Genomic DNA, 18785 nt, shown 5'->3' with positions numbered 1-18785 from the left:
GAGATAAGTAAGCAAGAGGGAAGGAAATATGGAAGAAACAGAAGAGAAATGCCTGGGGCTGCAAAGGAAGATGTGGAGGAGGGGTTGGGCCTTTGGACAAGAGGCAGAGCAGGAGGGAAGTCCTCCGGGGACCACTCACAAGGAGAAGTACAATTAAAAGGCTGGCAGCCCTATGAGTTGATGAGCTGCACGCAGAATATGAACACAGACAAACCTTTTTATCCCCAGCCAGCTCATCTCTGTTTGTGAAGAACAGCATTGGCATAAACTTCTAAGTCCCTTTCTGAGTAACCAGACGGAACAGCCTGTCCCGGATCTGTTTTGTCCTCACCCCGTAGATGATGGGGTTTAGCATGGGGGGCACCAGGAGGTAAATGTTAGAAATGAGGATGTAGAAATGTAGAGGAATATTGTCACCAAAACGGGCCGTGAGGGAGGCAAAGACAGTTGGAATGTAAAATGTTAGGATGACACAGATATGTGAAGTGCAGGTCCCAAAGGTCTTGAGCCGAGCTTCATTTGTGGGGAGACGGAAGATGGCCCTGAGTATCTGTATATAGGACACAGTGATAAATAACACATCCAGACCAGTCCTACAGATTACCTCAAAGAGGCCAAAGTAACTACTGGTGCGGATGTCACCGCAGGCCAGCCTCACCACATCCATGTGTTCACACTGTGTGTAGGGGATGATGTTGGTTCTGCAATATGACCGATGCCTCGCCAGGAAGGGGTACGGCAATGCAAGGATTCCACCGCGCAACATTACAGCCAGGCTGATCTTTGCCACCATGTGGTTATTCAGGATAGCAGAATGTCTCAGGGGATGGCAGATGGCCACATAGCGATCAAAAGCCATGGCCACAAAGATCCCAGATTCAATCACTGAAAAAGAATGAATGAAGTACAGCTGGGCGAGGCAGGCATTGAAACCAATCTCCCTGGAATTGAACCAGAAGATGCCGAGCATTTTGGGAATGGTAGATGTGGACAGGACCAGGTCTGTGATGGCCAACATGCAGAGGAAATAGTACATGGGCTCATGGAGGCTCGATTCCATCTTCACTATGAACAAGATAGTAAAATTCCCCAAGAGAGTAATTGTGTACATGGCGCAGAAGGGGATGGAGATCCAGATGTGGGCTGCCTCCAGGCCAGGAATGCCCAGCAGGATGAAGTGGGATGGACTGGAAAAGTAGGTTGTGTTAGAATCTGACATGGAGAAAGGAAGAAGGTGTCCAAATATGATGCAGAATCATGTCTCCCTCATGAACCGTGAGCTCCCCTTTCTTCCTGTGAGTGCCCAAGATTTATGGTAATGATCACAGTAGAAATGCCTAGAAGAACAGATAATGGTATTATGAAACACTGCATACGCTGAAGGAAGGTTTTATCGTGCTGAAGGTGATAGGTTACCTTTCACAAACTCAGAAATAACATTTTCATTTTTTAGAGAAATGGAGTATGAACATAAAACACTACTACTTACAAATGCGTATTTACAGGCCTAACTTTTTATACAATTTCCACACCTCATGGTGCTGCAAATCTTAAAAGGCACCATCAGGAAACACACATGAGGGAAAACACTGTAACTACTATAGCACCTCAGAAGCACCAACTCATTCACAGCATTGGCTAAAAGAAAGACCATGTTTGGATGGGCAGGGAGTGGGGTGGAGTATAATCTTCCCTGGAGATGGGATTAGTTTTGGTCACCCAGTCTCTGCAAAGGATATAGACGATAGAAAGGGAACTTCTGAGACATGGTTTGAGAATAGGGAAGGCTGCCATACCTCGACTGGGTGAAAAGTCTGGGATTGTTTAGCACACAGAAGAAACGACAAGGGGATCACATGACAGCGGAGAAGCAAATAAAGCCTGGAAGTGGCAGCATTCCAGTGAAGAAAGACACTTTTGTTAAAAAACAATTTGTGGCAAAGGTCAGGTAGCAAATGTGTAGCAGGAGAGGGAGAGGAAACCAATATATTACACACGAGGTAAAGGGAAAATAAACAGCAAACAGTAAGTATCCGAAGTTATAAAAACTGACAAGGGATGTTAATGACTTCAGGGAAAATTCCATTCTTGACAGACCTAAGGCTCACAAACAGCAGTGCATGACCATGTATTAGAGACAGTTCTCAATCTCTCTTCAGCAGAGACAAAAACAAACAAAGAGAAGCAAAAGGAGGGTAGTTTTAAATATAAACTATTAAAATATGGAGGGTGTTTCAAAGAAATGTTTGAACATGATCAGGAAAAAATGGAAAACCTGGCATGGAATTTATTAAAAATAAGTATTAGGAGGGAAGAATCATTGGCACACGTACAAAGTGGACAAGGACTGCCTAGGGAGGAAAAAGATCGAAGTGTCATAGTGCTGCACAAGATAAATGGGAGTTGAGAGTGCAACAAAGTTGGGGGAAAACAATTTTCATTCTGGTCCATTTCAGCAGTTTTGTAAGCAAGACACAAGGAGACATTCTTCTGCTCTGTTCTGCAGTGATTGGCTTCTACTAGAGCGTTGTACAGCCTCATACTGTACATCTGCCAACAGCCTTCACACTGAAGGATTCCCTGTGCCGCTGAAATGCAGCCACTGCGGGGATAGAGGACACCTTTAGGAATGAGTGGGGGTGCACAGAAAAGGGCAGTACTAAGACCAGTGTTACTGGAGCTAATTTATCCACTATGGCACAAGTTCTGGGATGTTTAATGTTTGTGCAGAGCAGAGGGAACCACACACTTATGTTGCTCTTTGACATGGCCACACTGCACTGGGTTTATAGATCGGATGAGCTCCTCAGCAAGAGATGGGTACCTTTTAATTGTGAGCTGGAAGTGTCTTTCCTGGGATTCCCCCTCAGGCAGCCGTGTCCCACACCTCTCTCAGCCCAGGGTCTCCAGCAGCATCCCTCCCCGAAAGCCGACTCAGGATGTGAACCGTTTATAGTACAGCTCTGTGCAGAACCAGTGGAGATCAGTCAGCCTCTAAGGGAGAAGCAGCATCTTGATGGAACCAGGCTGGTGACAAGTTTGTCTGCACTTCTGTGATGTTGATCCAGCCTTAGGAGTAAACAGCAATTAATGGGACTTCCCAAAGGGAAATGAGAACTCTTGGGCTTGTGCTGAGCCACAGGGGAACTGGCTGTTCTGCATATTTGATTGTTTTAAAATTATAGTTGATTGCTAAGAAAACAAGGCGTAATGCCCAGGTCTATGTAGCTTCTGGTACTCTGTAAATGTCCAAGATGCATGGGTAGGGAGGAGATGTAGAGAAGGATGACTAAGGGTAGAGACTGTCATTTTCTGCAGTCCAGAGGGGTTTTTACTAAGAGATCAGAGATCAGCAGTTCTCATCAGTAACTATCATCACATGGTGCAGCACCTTTCACTGAAGGATTTTGAAAACACCTGCAAACCAAAGTCATTACAAACTTGTCTCCTTTGTACAGGTTGATAAACAGAGGGAAAAGGAGAAGTGAGTTGGCCAAGATCACAGTGAGAATGACAGTCCCTGTTCATGAGTAGAATTAATTATGAATTAAATTTAATAAAAATCTAAAGTTTATACCCTAGGATCATAGAACTGGAAGGGATCTCCAGAGGTGTTTGTCTAAACAGTTCTTAAAATCCTCCAGTGAGGGAAATTCCACAACCTAAAGTAATTTGTTTGTAAGATTAACCACCATGATAGTTAAAAAGATTTTTTCTAATGTCCAACCTAGACTTGCCTTGTTGCAGCTTAAGTCTATTTTTTCTTGTCCTATCAAGGGAGGTTAAGGAGAAAATATTTTCTTCTACCTCCTTCCGATAATCTTTTAGGTACTTGAAAGCTTTTATCATGTCTCCTTTCTGGGACTTTGGAATGTGACTCAGAAGTTCAGCCCTGCCCCTCCTCCCCCATGCAGCCAGGAGCTTGCTCAAAGCTGTGTGGCCTGTGGGTTAACAAAAGACCAGCTTTTACTGCCAACCACCACTCAAATGGCAAAGCTCTGCATTGTTATTTATGTAGTAGTGAAGTATCAGAGAGGTAGCTGTGTTAGTCTGCAGCCTCGAGAACAACAAAAAGTCTTGTGGCACCTTATAAAATAACAGATATTCTAGAGCATAAGCTTTTGTGGGCAAAGACCCGCTTCATCAGATGCATGAGTTGTGGGGGGGTGGTTTCAGAGGGGTAACACAATGTAACGCAAATAGAGGAGGGGTACTAGGGGAAGAGAACTGAGGAAGCGTTGTTCCAGGTCAGTCAGAAAAATGTTGACATACTGCGGGGCCATTCGGGTGCCCATAGCAGTGCCACTGATTTGAACGTATAAATTGTCCTCAACTCTGCAATAGTTGTGGGTTAGGACAAAGTCACAAAACTCCTCCACCATTTGTGCCTCGGTTTCATCAGGGATAATGTTCCTAACAGTCTGAAGTCCATCTTCATGTGGGATGTTGGTGTAAAGGGACTCTGCATCCATGGTGTACAGGATGGTGTTTTCAGGAAGGTCATCAATGAATTATAGTTAACTAAGGAAGTCAGTGGTATCTGCAAGAAACCTGGGAGCGCTGGCAGCATAGGTTCCGAGTAGAGAGTAAGCATAACCCAGACAGTCCTGTAGTGAGAGTGCTGATGCCTGAGATGATGGGGCATCCGGGATTCCCAGGTTTATGGATATCGAGTGCCCCATTGCCCATCAGGGATATCACTGGGTTTTGCCCAAGAAAGCACCCAGTGAGAGGTTGCCCTAGTAGGGGACCATAAAGGGTGCCAAAAGCACTTCTGCATCACCAGCCGCTGGAAGTACTGGAAGCTGAACCTGCTGTCAGAAGAAAAGGACATGGGAGAGGGCAGGGTCTGTGCAGCCCTGTGGGAGAGAGCTGATGACTGACAGCAGTTTCCCCTGGGTCAGGAGGGAAGGTAATACGACAGCATTATGGCAGCAGGATGAGACAGAGACCAGAACCATTAATTCAGCTAGGTTCCCCAGTGGCTTGAGGGGAACACCCACATACAACCCAGCCAGATTCTTCTGTGCTGCCTACTGTGCAGTAACCTCAGATGCTAGAAAGATGACCAGATTCCCATATATCTTGGAAGCCAGCACCATGGCCATTGGCTCTACCATCTTCTCAAGTGGCTGCACGTAGGTGTTCCAGTGGGACAAGGCAGTCACTGACAGGCAAGAGACACCATGCTGACTTGTCAAGGTGGGGAAGGGTCCTCAGTCAGAGAGACAGAATCAGACGCAATGGCCATGAGATGATATAGCAGGAGCCTCCTGCATTGTCAGGTAAGGGACATGCTCATATCAGGTGGAGGGAAAAAACTGGGAGAGAATGGAGGGATTTCCTGGCTCAGGGCCATGGTGGAGCAGTTAAACCCTAATATGGAGGGCTTAACCTACTTAGTGGGACTGTGGCCTTTCTTAATTCCCTGGGCCTTCCTGCTGGCTGGGGAAGCACTTCAAATGTTGAAGGGGATGGGCTATGGCAGCAGTGAATTCCACACCTGCCTGTCACCTCTGTCACCCCAGCAGGGTAAACTTACATTATTTCTACAATGATGAAGCTTGTGATAGACAAGCATGGTTTTCATAAGCCATTCCAAGTAAGCACTGATACTTCTAACAATGGATTAGAATCTGCAGCAACCCGGAGCCAAGCATGGGAAGACCCTGAGATGCATGCAGTGAAGTCACTGGCATCCCTTCCAGTATTGAGTTTATGTGTGGGGTGTGATGTTACTGGATTTTTACAAGAAACCTAAAACCATTTCTGCAACCACTGCATTCAGTTAGCACCACATCTTGTATCAACTTGGCCAAGCGAGGAGTGTAATGAAAGCCATTTGAAAGTCTAATGAATCTGTTTATGCTACTTCTATCTCTGTGCCATTCTTGTATGAGGAGTTATAGATATTGGATTGGAAATGTTTTAGGGATAAAGATCACAAGGAAAGGTTTGGTCTCCTCCCAGCCAGGAAGATGGGATAAACAAAAACTCAAATTTCAACCCATATCTCACAAATTTTACTGAGACGTGTCATTTGGGAATCTGCCAAAGGTAAAATTCTCCATAGGCAATTGATCAGGTGGCCACTGAGTACATGAAACTCTGTAAAGATGACCCTGGTTGCCTCCATTTTGTCTTTCAGTCCTCAGACCACTGCTTTCATAGGAGCAGTTGGCAAGAACATCTAGCTAACCCTGTATGGACTTGTGACCTGTTCCTCAGAGGATGTATTTTCAGAGGATTTCAAGATAACTTTTACTATAAGCTGTAGCCTGGAACGTGAGATTTGACTGATGTACGTAATATGAACATTTTAACAATTTTTCTCTCTCATCCTATTGTTTCTTTTTTTATTAATAAACCTTTAAATTTTAGATTCTAGAAGACTGGAACAGTGTGCTGTTTTCGATAAGCCTTGACTTGGTTTCCATGGGGGATGGAGGAATCTGTGTGCCTTTGGTTAAATAGGTTATCCTACCTTCTCACCTGAGTTAGAGGGTATTGGCTTTGGGTAGATGAACTCCTGGAGAGTCTGTGGGTTTTCTCATGTATTTTTCCATGAGTGGAAATGCTAAGGAAAGATTCCTCACCAATGGAGAAAGTCTGTTTAAGATATGAGATTCCTTCATCTTCATCCAGGTTTGGAATCTGCCTGACACGCCCTAAGAAGAAAGAAAAATGGTCTGTTGACCCAATTAAGAGAAGAAGAACAGCTCTGGTTTCATTATTTTATCTTACATGAGAAGTGATCTTTAGAGTAAGAATCTGTATACCTGTTAGCTGGTGGCCGGGTAATGTGCAGTGAGGTACTCCCCTGGGTCCTAAACAACCCAGCTTTTTACTGTTAGAACAGGGAGCTGCTAGCACTCCTACGGCCAGGCTGTAGTAACCAAACGGTTAAAGTTCTTTTTGTTGTGCTGGCTGTGTTGTAGTGACAAAAGGGTTAACAGGGTCAGGCTCAGAGCTTAACTAGTTACAAGTTTATTAAGCTACAGTTATAAGCGTGTGGTTACAAAAGCTATTGTTTACTTCTTATATGCTAGCAAAGTACAGGTGTTAACAAGTTACGTTACAATCCAATACAAAGATATCTGTTACCATCTAACACAATGATATCTTGACACAACGACATCTAGTTACAGAGCTCTAATTCTTTAGCTGTGCACAAAAAAAACGGAGACCTAGCATGGGTGTATCTTATCCTCTCTGCGTCTCTTGATACCAGCGTAGCCAAGCCAGATCGGTCACTCAATTCCACGGAAAGACGAATACGAGGTTGGGCGTCCCCAGTTGTGGACCTCGGGAGGCAATCACCTGACCCGACCAGCAGGTAGTTGGTGGAATGCACTCAGAGTTAGAGTTCTGCTGGACCCATCTTTTATACCCCTTTTGGGTTACGTATTCTCTTTCTTATCTATGGTGCCAGATCGTACTGGTCTGTCTTTGTGACGCCAGTTTGTTACAAGGGCATTTCTTGCTTAATTTGCACTTGTAATACAGGAGATAAGCAATTTAGGAGTACAGGACATTCTTTTTGTGTGGGCAGGGGACTTCTCCTTCTGGGGTGGTTGTGTGTGTGCATCATATCCATCAATGCCAGCTGGGGTGATTTCCTGAGGGTCCCCCCCCCTCTCTCTTGTTGACAGTTTGGCCTGTTAGCCTTTTATCTGTACTTTCTGCTTCTCAGGGTCACGATAAGCTAGCACATCTGGGCCTCGATAAGGGCATCAAAGACTGTGCTGTCAGCAGCCGTTTCCGTGCCCTGTGTGCTCCTCAGTGGTGGTGGGGGGGGCAGCAAGCAAGCTGGCTTGTAAGGGGGAGACTTTGTCTGGCTACATTCCACCCCCTGATGCACCACACTACATCCCAGAACGCAAGGTGTTGGTGATGCCAGCACCTCTTGCCATCCTTGGAGGAAGTCTAAAAGTACCCAGTGATCCAATCAGTATGTGGGGAATCACGGAACTGGCTAGGATCACTTGTCAGCTCCGTGTATCGGATTTGCGTGGAGGAGATAGCCACGTCAATTAGTCTCCTAACGATGCACAGTGTTATGCAAAGCACAACTACTATGATAAGAACAATCAAAATAGTGGTTACAATAGAATGCAGGAATGGAGTAAGAGAAAATTCTAATTCTAATTGTTGAGCTAGCCATTTTAACCATGAGGTCTTTCCATTCTTAGTTACAGCATGTAAGATTTTAACTGCATCTTTCATGGCAGATACATCCTGTTTAATCTGTTCTGAGTGTTTACCTAAAAGCAGCAAGATTGGTTAATTACAGCACAAAATCCTCCTCGTTGGGCCAGGACTGCATACTTTGAGACCCACCCATCCCTTGCTGACACTCAGACAGAGAACAGTTAGACAGGAAGGCAGATGGGAATTATGGTCTAATCCAGAAAGTTCAAAGTATAGGTTACCTCTACCCACACCAGCTTGGCTGGGAAGACGGGACAGAAGGGCCCAGCCTAACCTTGGAGCTTCCTCGCACGCGATGGCTGCCACTCCAAGGAATTACAAGCAAGACACTCAGTTCCACGAAAGTTTAAACCGGTTACCTCTAACCACACCAGCTTGGCTAGGAGGACGGGACAGAAGGGCCCAGCCTAACCTTGGAGCTTCCTCGCACGCGATGGCTTCCACTCCGAGGAATTACAAGCAAGATGCTCAGTTCCACCCTCCCAGCACCCGGGATGACAAGGTTGTCAGGGACTCAAATCCCAGCAAGCCTCATCCTGTTACAGGGTACGATAACAAAACCAGAACCAGAACTCCAAACCCTTGGTCTCAACCCGGTGTCTCATCCTGTATCCCAAACACCTCATCTCCAGCCCCATCCCAGCATCTACACCACCAGCCAGAGTCCACAACCCACAAACCCTGAGCCTCCTCCCGCACTCCAAACCCCTCAGCCTCGCTCTATGGCACAGATCATCTAGGTACAAAATTACATTTGTTATGTCCAAAAATATGGAAATGTCATGCTACACATAAGCACCTGTCTCATGCATATAACACCATTCACTCTGTTCAGGTATTAAAAATACAGAACATTGTAGCAGAGCTCAGGCAGGTCTCTAGGTACGTGGAGGGGGAGCACAGATTCAGATCCCTTCAATGGCCAGGCAAAACTGGGTTGATGGAAATGCCAGAAAGTTCTCAAAATAGCAGAATTATTCCTTGCTGTGTCTGAACTACAGATCTTACATAAGGTTACCTATTTGAACTTTCAGAAAAGAGGACACACCTGAGAAGTAGTGCATCTGTTTCAGTATCTACCAACTCACTTTGCATTTAAGTGTAATAGTAGGTATAACACAATAATACAATGGGAGCTGGTAGATAGTGATACAGATAACACTCCCTTTCAGGGGTATCTTCTTTTTTGAAAATTCACATATGGTAACTCATACTTACGGTGGCACCGTTCTGGCCCTGCAAGTGGCCATTCTAAATGTCTTAATCTGTAGAGAACACCAATATACTATAAGTTACATGGAAAGAATGTTGACGGCTCCTTGACGAAATTCACAGAAGCCCAACAGTAGAAGTAGCATCCTTCAGTCTACATAGACTACGGATTGCGCCCTTCATAGTTCCATTTGGGATCATCATTTGCAGCGTCAACTGTGACTGTGAAGCCCCACACGACAGTGACGGTCCTTGCTGCATCTGTTGCATATGTAATGGGTGTCTGGCAGGTCCTTACTGTGCTTTCTGTGGGCTCACTTCTCCTCTGCTAGCTGTATGATCCTCATCTCACCCTTCTGAAGGCCCTTGTGTAGTTCCTGCCTCCATCTGCTGCGATCATCTGCCAGATCCTCCCAACTGCCCAGCTCGATGTCTACCTCCCTGAGGTCCCTCTTGCAAACTTCTTTGTAGCTCAATTGAGGGCATCCGGGAGGTCTTTTGCCAGAGGCTAACTCACCATACAGGATGTCTTTTGGAATCCTTCCGTCATTCATCCTGTGGACATGGCCAAGCCAGCGGAGCCGACGCTGCCTGAGGAGGGTGTGCACGGTTAGGATTCCAGCGTGCTCGAGGCCGGAGGTGTTGGGCACTCAGTCCTTCCATGATATTCCAAGGATGCACCTGAGGCAGCGCAAGTGGAAGACGTTCAGCCTATTTTCTTGGCGGGCGTACAGGGTCCAAGTCTCGCTGCCGTAAGGGAGGGTTTTGAGTATGCAGGCTCTGTAGACTTGCATTTTGGTGTGGCTGTACAATTTGATGTTATTCCACACTCACTCGCTGAGTCTGGACAGAGTTGTGGCTGTTTTTCCGATCCTCCCGTTTTGCTCCGACTCCAATGAAAGGGTGTCAGAGATGGTGGACCTGAGGTAAATGAACTCGTGGACGACCTCTAACGTATAGTTGTCAATGCTGATTGATGGAGGGTCAGCAAAGTCCTGACCAAGTACCTTTGTCTTCTTTTGGCTGATGGAAAGCCTGAAGTCCTTGCATGCTTTGGAGAACTGATCCAGCAGTTTCTGAAGCTGGTCTTCTGTGTGTGACACTACAGCGGCGTCATCTGCGAACAGCAAACCTCTGATAAGGACTTCCTGCACCTGGGATTTAGCCTTCAGCCTTGCAAGATTAAACAGTTTCCCATCAGATCTTGTGTGCAAAAAGATGCCCTCTGTTGAAGATCCAAAGGCATGCTTCAGGAGGAGAGCGAAAAAGATTCCGAACAATGTTGGAGCAAGGACGCATCCTTGTTTGATGCCACTCCTGATTCTGAAAGCATCCGATAATGCGCCATCAAATTGGACGGTTCCTCTCATGTCTTTGTGGAACGACTGGATCATCTTGAGTAACGTGGAGGACAGCCTATCTTGCGGAGCAGTTTGAACAGTCCATCCCTGCTGACCAAGTCAAAGGCCTTGGTCAGGTCGATGAAGGCAATATAGAGTGTCTTCCTCTGCTCCCTGCATTTCTCCTGCAGCTGCCTCAGAGAGAAGACCATGTCGACGGTAGATCCCTCTGAGCGGAATCCGCACTGGGATTCAGGATACACCATCTCAGCAATCATCTGGAGTCTGTGGAGGATGATGTGAGCGAACAGTTTACCAGTGATGCTTAGGAGGGAGATTCCACGGTAATTGTTGCAGTCACTTCTGTCTCCTTTGTTCTCATACAAGGTTACGATGTTAGCGTGGTGCATATCCTGTGGAACCTCTCCCTTCTTCCAGCACAGGCACAGTTGCTCATGTAGGCGTTCCAGGAGGGCGTCCGTGGCACACTTGATTACCTCTGGTGGTATACCATCCTGGCCCAGGGCCTTTCCTACTGCAATGCTGTCGATGGCTGTCTTCAGTTCATCCACAGTTGGTTCCTGGTCCAGTTCGTCCATTACTGGTAGGAGCTCGACAGCATTGAGGGCTGCGTCAACCACAATGTTCTTGCGTGAGTACAGCTCGGAGTAGTGCTCAACCCAGCGCTCCATCTGTTTGGCTTTGTCAGTGATGACTTCACCAGATTTGGATTTCAGAGGTGCCATCTTGTTCTGGGTGGGTCCTAATGCCTTCTTGATGTCCTCATACATTCCCCTGAGATTACCAGAGTCAGCACTGGTCTGGATGCTGCTGCATAGCTCGAGCCAGTAGTTGTTGGCACAGTGCCTGGCCATCTGCTGTACTGTTTTTCTGGCTGCTCTGAGCGCTTGCAGGGTACTCTGGCTCGGTGAGCGTTTGTACTCCAGGAGTGCAGCGCGCTTCTCTTCGATGGCTGGAATCATCTCATCGGAGTTAGCTTCGAACTAGTCATTTGTGTTTCTGGCTCTTCTTCCAAACACCAACAAGGCCATATTGTAAATTGTATTCCTCAGATGCTGCCATCTGGATGTCACATCGGCACCCCCAGGGATGCTGCGCAGATTCTCCTCGAGGGTCTCTCTGAACTTTTAGGCTCTCTCTGAGTTTGCTGTCTTTCTAGCAACAATGTGGGGCCTTCCAGATGGTTTAGAGTAGTACAGCTTCTTGGGTCTCACCTTGAGTTTGGAGCAAACTAGTGAGTGATCTGTATCGCAGTTGGCACTATGATAGCTGCGTGTCAGAAGGACGTTTTTGAGGTTATCACATCTAGCGATGACCACATCTAGTTGATGCCAGTGTTTCGAGCATGGGTGTCTCCATGACACTCTGTGCTGAGGCTTGGTTTGGAAAAATGTGTTTGTGATGCACAGATTGTGGTACGTGCAAAGTTCGAGAAGATGCTGTCCATTTTCATTCATTTTTCCCACACCGAAGTGGCCTAAGCAGGAAGGCCACGACTAACGATCGGCTCCAACTCTCACATTGAAGTCACCCAAGATGTACAGTTGTTCAAGAGCAGGTATTTGGGCTATGGGAGCACTAAGCACATCACAGAACTTGTCTTTTACTTCCAGTGCGGCGTACGGTGTCGGAGCATAAGTACTGATCAGGTGGACGGGACCGGCGCGAGTTTGAAGTATGACCTGAAGGAGTCTTTCTGATCTGCCAATGACTAACTCCACCATTTGTAGAAGGGTGTTTCTGACAGCGAAGCCAACACCATGCTGTCTGGGTTCTTCTTGGGCTTACCCTGCCAGAAAAAGGTGTAGTCCTTTTCCTTTAGAGATCCCGAATCTGCGAGTCGCGTCTCTTGCAGTGCAGCGATATCATCTCGGAGCCTCTTCAATTCCTCGTTGATGACAGTGGTCTTTCGGGTTTTGCTGAGATCCTGAAGATCTTCAGTCTAACCAGTCAGCATGATCCGCACATTCCAGCAAGCAAGGTTAAAACGTTGATGGTTTTGTTTTCTTGTTCATTTTCTTATTGGTTTGCCTGGTGCTCAAATTTCAGTCACTTGTCAGGTTTGGGAACCTTAAGCCTCACGCACCCAGTGAGGCAGGTGAACTGTGGCGGGACAGTACCCTTCTGGCTGGGGGCTGCCCAGCTTGAGGCGGGCGGTGACTGTCCAGTGAGATGCGATGATCTCTCCCACCATCGAAGGCAACCCCTGGTGCTCGTTCTCTACGCCGATCGAGCAAGAGCTTATAACTGGTATCTGTTACCTCCTGTGTTGGTTCAATGCTGTTAGCGATCCTGGAGTACCTCTCCAGGTGCGAGCTTGGGCGATTATTGGGATGCTGGGCTGCCCAGACACCAGTGTTCCCCTCTTGGCTTTACTGATATAGTCCAAAGGAGAAGATAACCCCTACGTCTGGTACCAGCTCAGCTGCAGGAGTTGCTGGGTCAATGCCAGAAGTTGGCACAGAACCGCCTTAGGACTCCCCTCTGGATTTTCTGTCAGGGTTTACTCCCTTAGCCTTGCTCCTTCCCAGGAAAACCCACAAGGTAGTAACAAAAGACACTGTAATCCTTTCTTCCCTCGCAATGGTGCTGTGAGAAAACATATATTAAAAACCGAAGTGCTCAGATATGGTGCACAGAAGCTCAACAATTACCCCAGAAACTGTGTGCAACAGAAGCCTCTCCTAGACAGCCCTGCACAATGGGAACTTGTTAGCACAGGTTGCAACAAAGGGGCTTCCAGCAACTTGGAAGAAAATTTAAAAAGGGAGGGGCCTTTACTCTCCCTTCAACACACTGAAAGATATGAGCGGGAAAACATGATCTGGAAGCAGGAGGGGAACACTTGGTCCCCGGGAAGAATGAAGGAAACCTGATTGTGAACACTCACCTGCTTGTGGTAGCTATATGGGTGAGATGCTGCATCTTTCAAATCCAAACTGGCATATTCCATTCAAACTGAGATTTTGTTTCATTTCTTATGGTCTTCCACTTTGATCTGCTCGCTATTACATACAATCAACTCAAAGCTCTCTCTCTGTGGCTAACAAATCTATTATATATGCATATGTTACCCAACCCAGCATGTGCTGTTTGAAGTGCAAAGGGGACAAATCTCAGCTCACGAACAAGAGGTGGTGCACGTCCACTTTCCCTTGCAGACACTGTCCACTGGGTAACAAATTCATAGAGGTTCAGTCTTGACCAGGAGACTATAGTGAGTGAAGCTCTGGGGTCATAGGCTGGGGAGACTTTCCATTGTGGGTCCATGCAGTGTGCTGGCCATGAACTCAACTATGGGGTTGACCTTGCCTGGGGAAGAGGATCTGAGGCAAGCTTGGAGGTCTTTGCAACTTGTCACATCTCAGTGGAAGAGGGAACTTGGACTGGTGAGACAGAGGGCTCAGCTACACCCTATTTGTAGGTGACACATGGGAGGGATTGTCATAGAGATGATCCAAGTAGAGGCAGAGGAGGAGATGAGTAAGCAAAAGGAAAGGAAACATGGAAGAAACACCAGAGAAATGCCTGGGGCTGCACAGAAAGATGTGGAGCAGGGGCTGGGCATTTGGACAAGAGGTGGAGCCGGAGGAACTCCTCTGGTGACTGCTTACAATGAGATGTACAATTAAAAGGCTGGCAGCCCAGTGAGTTCACGAGCCACACACAGACTATGCAAAGAGACAAATCCTTTGTTCCCAGCCAGCTCAGATCTGTCTGTGAAGCACAGCACCAGGACAATGTTAGGTCCCTTTCTGAATAAAAATCCGGAGTAGCCTGTCCCAGATCTGTTTGGTCCTCACCCCACAGAAGACGGGATTTTGAATGGGAGGCACCAGCAAGTAAATGTTAGTGAGGAGGATTTCCAGATGCTGGGGTACAGTGAAACCAAACTGAGCTGCGAGGGAGGCAAAGACAATTGGAATGTAAAACGTTAGGATGACACAGATGTGGGAAGTGCAGGTCCCAAAGGTCTTGAGCTGAGCTTCCTTTGTGGGGAGGTGGAAGATGGCCCTGAGGATCTGAATATAGGACACAGCAATAAAGAACACATCCAGACCAGTCATACCGATTATCTCAAAAAGGCCATAGTAACTGCTGATGCGGGTGTCGGCACAGGCCAGTCTCACCACATCCACGTTGGGATGGAATGGGGGGAGGGCATGTGAAAGTCAGGCTGGATGTGTGTGACAGGCAGAGCAGCTCCCAGCAGCTAATGGTGACCCCTGGGCTGTAACCTAAGCTGGCAGGTAACACCTCTGACCTGAACAAAGAGCAGGGAGGAGCCGAGCAGGGTTTGAATCGGAGGCGGTGGTTATAAGCTGCCGGAGAGGGAGCTGGAAGGCAGCCAGCCTGGAGAGGGGGGAGGCTACACCCCAGAGGGGCACCCCTCGGGCTGCTCTCCCCAGGAATGGTTGGAAGGACTGTCTGCCGGCTGTACTGACACCTCTGTGATGAGCTGGGCTCTGTCGCCTAATAAACTTCCTGTTCTACCTGCTGAGTGAGAGTCACTCCTGCCTGCGGATATGGTGCAGTGCAGGGGGACCCCTGAACCTCATCACACTGACATCAGAGTGGGATGCCCTGCACCCGCGGATCAGCTCCCAGCAGTGGCTCACTGAGCGAAGGAGAAGGAAGGAGCCTCACAACAGCCAGAGGTGCTGGAGGTGGAACAGAGCGATTCGTGGGAGCCTTGTGGTGCTGCAGCTCCTGCCTGTGAGTGGATACCCCAGGAGACAGTGGGGAGATGGGTTATGCCTGACTCCTGAAGGCAGAGCTAGCAGGGCTGTGCAGTGAGAGGGGCCTGACCACGGGGAAGGCGACCAAGGCCCAGCTGGAAGAGAATGACCGATCCGGAGGGGGCAGAGCCTGTCCTGGCAGAAAGTGGCCAGTCACCCCCGAGGAGGTTTCGGATTCTGAGACAGGAGCGGGGGCTCGACGCCGTCAGACAGACGTGGTGCCCACCAGGTCGCGCTCAGCTAGCGGTAGTCCATCGCGGGCAGAGTCCCCCGCCGCAGAGCTGCGACGGCTGGAGCTCGAGGTGAGATTAAAGGAACTGGAACCCCTGGAAAGGGAGAGAAAATGTGAGCGCCAGGAATGGGAAAGAGAGCATGAATATGAGCGCTAGCTGAAAGACACACAGCAGGAGGAGAGAGAGGAAGAGCGGGAAGCGAGAGAACGGGAGCACGAGTGGACCATGGCGGAGGCGAGACGTGAAGAGGCCCCAGCTGCAGAAAGTGGGGAGAGGGCCAGGCAGCTCGGGGTGGCCAGTCATTTGGAGATGCGTGTGCTGGCCCAGTGTCAGGGCCCAGGGGACATGGAAAGGTTCCTTACCTGTTTTGAGCGAGCCTGCGAGTTGCACGAGGTCCCCCCAGCCGAATGACTCCAACACCTCACCCACTTGCTGGACCAGAAGGCCACAGCGGTGCTCAGCCAGCTGGAGGGGCTGCAGCCAGGGGACTATAAATGGGTCAAACAGGCCCTGCTGCATTAGTTTGGGCTGACTCCGGAGACGAACAAGAAGAAGTTCCAGGAGGCACGAAAGAGGCCAGAGGAAACTTATGTAGACGCGGTCTCGTGCCTGGTGCAATACTACCAGAAGTGGGTGTTCGGGATGGGAGTCCAGTCCATAAAGGACCTGATCGAGCTGACAGTTCTGGAACAATTCTACGAGATGTGCTCACCTATCCTGAGGGTGTGGCTCGAGGACTGGACGCCCAGGGATCCACACAGTGCAGGGAAGCTGGCAGATGACTTCACAAACAACCAGACCAGGTTTGAAAGTGAACCCCAGAAAGAGAGGGAGTCCCAGAGAACCCGGGAGTCTCAAAGAGACCGGTTCCTGACTATACAACAGAGTGGATCAGGGCCTGGACAGAACAGCCGTCCCAAGAGACACAGCAAGACACAGGCTGTTATCGCTGTGGGTGGAAGAGGCATAGATCAGCCCAGTGCCCCAAGTTCCCAGACAGGTTGAGCAGGCTGGGGGGGTCATGGCATCAACTGCGTGGAGTCCCAGAAGCCAGAGGGGCTGGCGGGCAAGGCAGATGGTGCCGACAGTCTGTCCTCATCTTCAGCCAAGCCTGCCCCACAGACCAGCTCCTCAGGGGGCCCAAATGCACAGAGATCAGTTTACAGAGTATGGAAGGAAGGTACGGGGACCCCTGGACTTGCTCAGAGAAGAGTGGGAGGGGACGGCCTCTCCTGAAGGGGAGTCAGTGGTACAGTATGTACTGACCTTCTGGAAAAAACTCACCGAGCTCATGGGCCTGGCCAGGGAGAACCTCTTCAGGTCCCAAAGGAACCAAAAGGTCTGGTATGACCATAACACCCAGGCCCAAGCCTATGCCACCAGGGACCAAGTGATGGTTCTCATACCCGTGCAGCAGAACAAGCTGCGAGCGGCCTGGGATGGCCCCTTCAAGGTCATCAAACAAATAAATGAGGTGAAATATGTGGTGGAACTGTCGAACTGGGCCCACAGCCACCGGGTCTATCATGTGAACATGATGAAACCTTACTGGGACAGACAGAACTTGGTGCTGACCGTGTGCAGACACTGGGAGGGGCAGGGGGATGATCCCTTGGTGGATTTGCTCACAAGGACTGGAGCCGGCTCCTTGCTGGAGTCTATTCCTCTCTCAGACCAGCTGACCCCTGCCCAGCAGACGGAGGTCAAGGAGGTGCTGCATTCACACCAACAGCTGTTTTCTGACAGACCCAGACGCACTGACCTGGCTGTCCACCGAATAGAGACAGGCACCCACGCCCCTATCAAGTGTGTGCCATTCAGAGCCACAGGGAAGATGGCTCAGGACATAGAGCGGGAGGTTGAGGACGTGCTGGCTCTGGGGGTGATTCAACCCTCCTCCAGACCCCGGGCCTCTCCCGTAGTGTTAGTCCCTAAAAAAGATGGGTCTGTTCGGTTTTGTGTGGACTATCGCAAGGTTAACACCATCACTGCATCGGACGCCTACCCCATGCCCAGGCCTGATGACCTCTTAGACAAGCTGGGGGGAGCCTGTTACCTCACCACCATAGACCTCCCCAAGGGGTACTGGCAAGTGCCATTAGACCAAGATGCCCGGCTCAAGTCGGCTTTCATCACCCCTGTGGGGCTCTACGAGTTCTTGGTCCTGCCCTTTGGCCGCAAGGGGGCACCCGCTACCTTCCAGCGTCTGGTGGACCAGCTACTGAAAGGGATGGAGAGCTTTGCCCTGGCTTACATGGACGACATTTGCATCTTCAGCCAGACGTGGGAGGACCATGTGTCGGAGGTCGAGTAGGTGCTGGACCAACTTCAGAAGGCTGGTCTGACTATCAAGGCAGGGAAGTGCAAGGTGGGGAAGGCTGAGGTGACCTACCTGGGCCACAAGGTGGGCAGCGGCTGCTTAAAGCCAGAGCCAGCTAAAGTGGAGGCTGTCAGAGACTGGCCAATACAACAGACTAAGAAACAGGTCCAGGCATTCATTGGGATGGTAGGGTACTATCAGAGGTTTGTGCCCCACTTTAGCTCCATCGCAGCCCCCCTCACAGAGCTGTGTAAAAAGGGAAAGCCTGACAAGGTGGTCTGGACAGAGCAGTACCAAGAGACCCTCTGCGTGCTGAAGGAGGCTCTGGTCAGGGCCCCCGTGCTGGCAAATCCAGACTTCAACAAGCCCTTCCTGGTGTTCACCGATGCCTCGGACATGGGGCTGGGGGCTGTGCTAATGCAAGTGAATGACAAGGGGGAGAAACACCCCATCGTGTACCTGAGCAAGAAGCTGCGGCCCCGGGAGCAGAACTATGCGGCCATAGAGAAGGAATGTCTGCCATGGGGTGGGCAGACAAGGTGCAGTACTTGGGGACCCATGAACCCCATCACACATGTGTTCATATTGTGTTTATGGGATGATGTTGGTTCTGCAATATGGCCAATGACTCGCCAGGAAGGGGTAGGGCAATGAGAGGATGCCACCATGCAACACAACAGCCAGGCTGATCTTGGCCACCGTGTGGTTA

The 18785-nt window shown here is 49.1% G+C and overlaps 1 pseudogene; it reads right to left on the bottom strand.

Moving 5' to 3' along the window:
* Positions 1 to 271: 271 nt before the first annotated feature.
* On the bottom strand, positions 272 to 1270 carry LOC142001802 (olfactory receptor 52E4-like; annotated as a pseudogene).
* Between the last annotated feature and the right edge of the window lie 17515 nt (positions 1271 to 18785).

This window comes from Carettochelys insculpta, chromosome 1 (genome assembly GCF_033958435.1).
Source record: "Carettochelys insculpta isolate YL-2023 chromosome 1, ASM3395843v1, whole genome shotgun sequence".
NCBI classification, from domain to species: domain Eukaryota; kingdom Metazoa; phylum Chordata; order Testudines; family Carettochelyidae; genus Carettochelys; species Carettochelys insculpta.
Note: the sequence above shows the minus strand (reverse complement) of the source record. Positions and strands in the feature narration are given on the sequence as shown.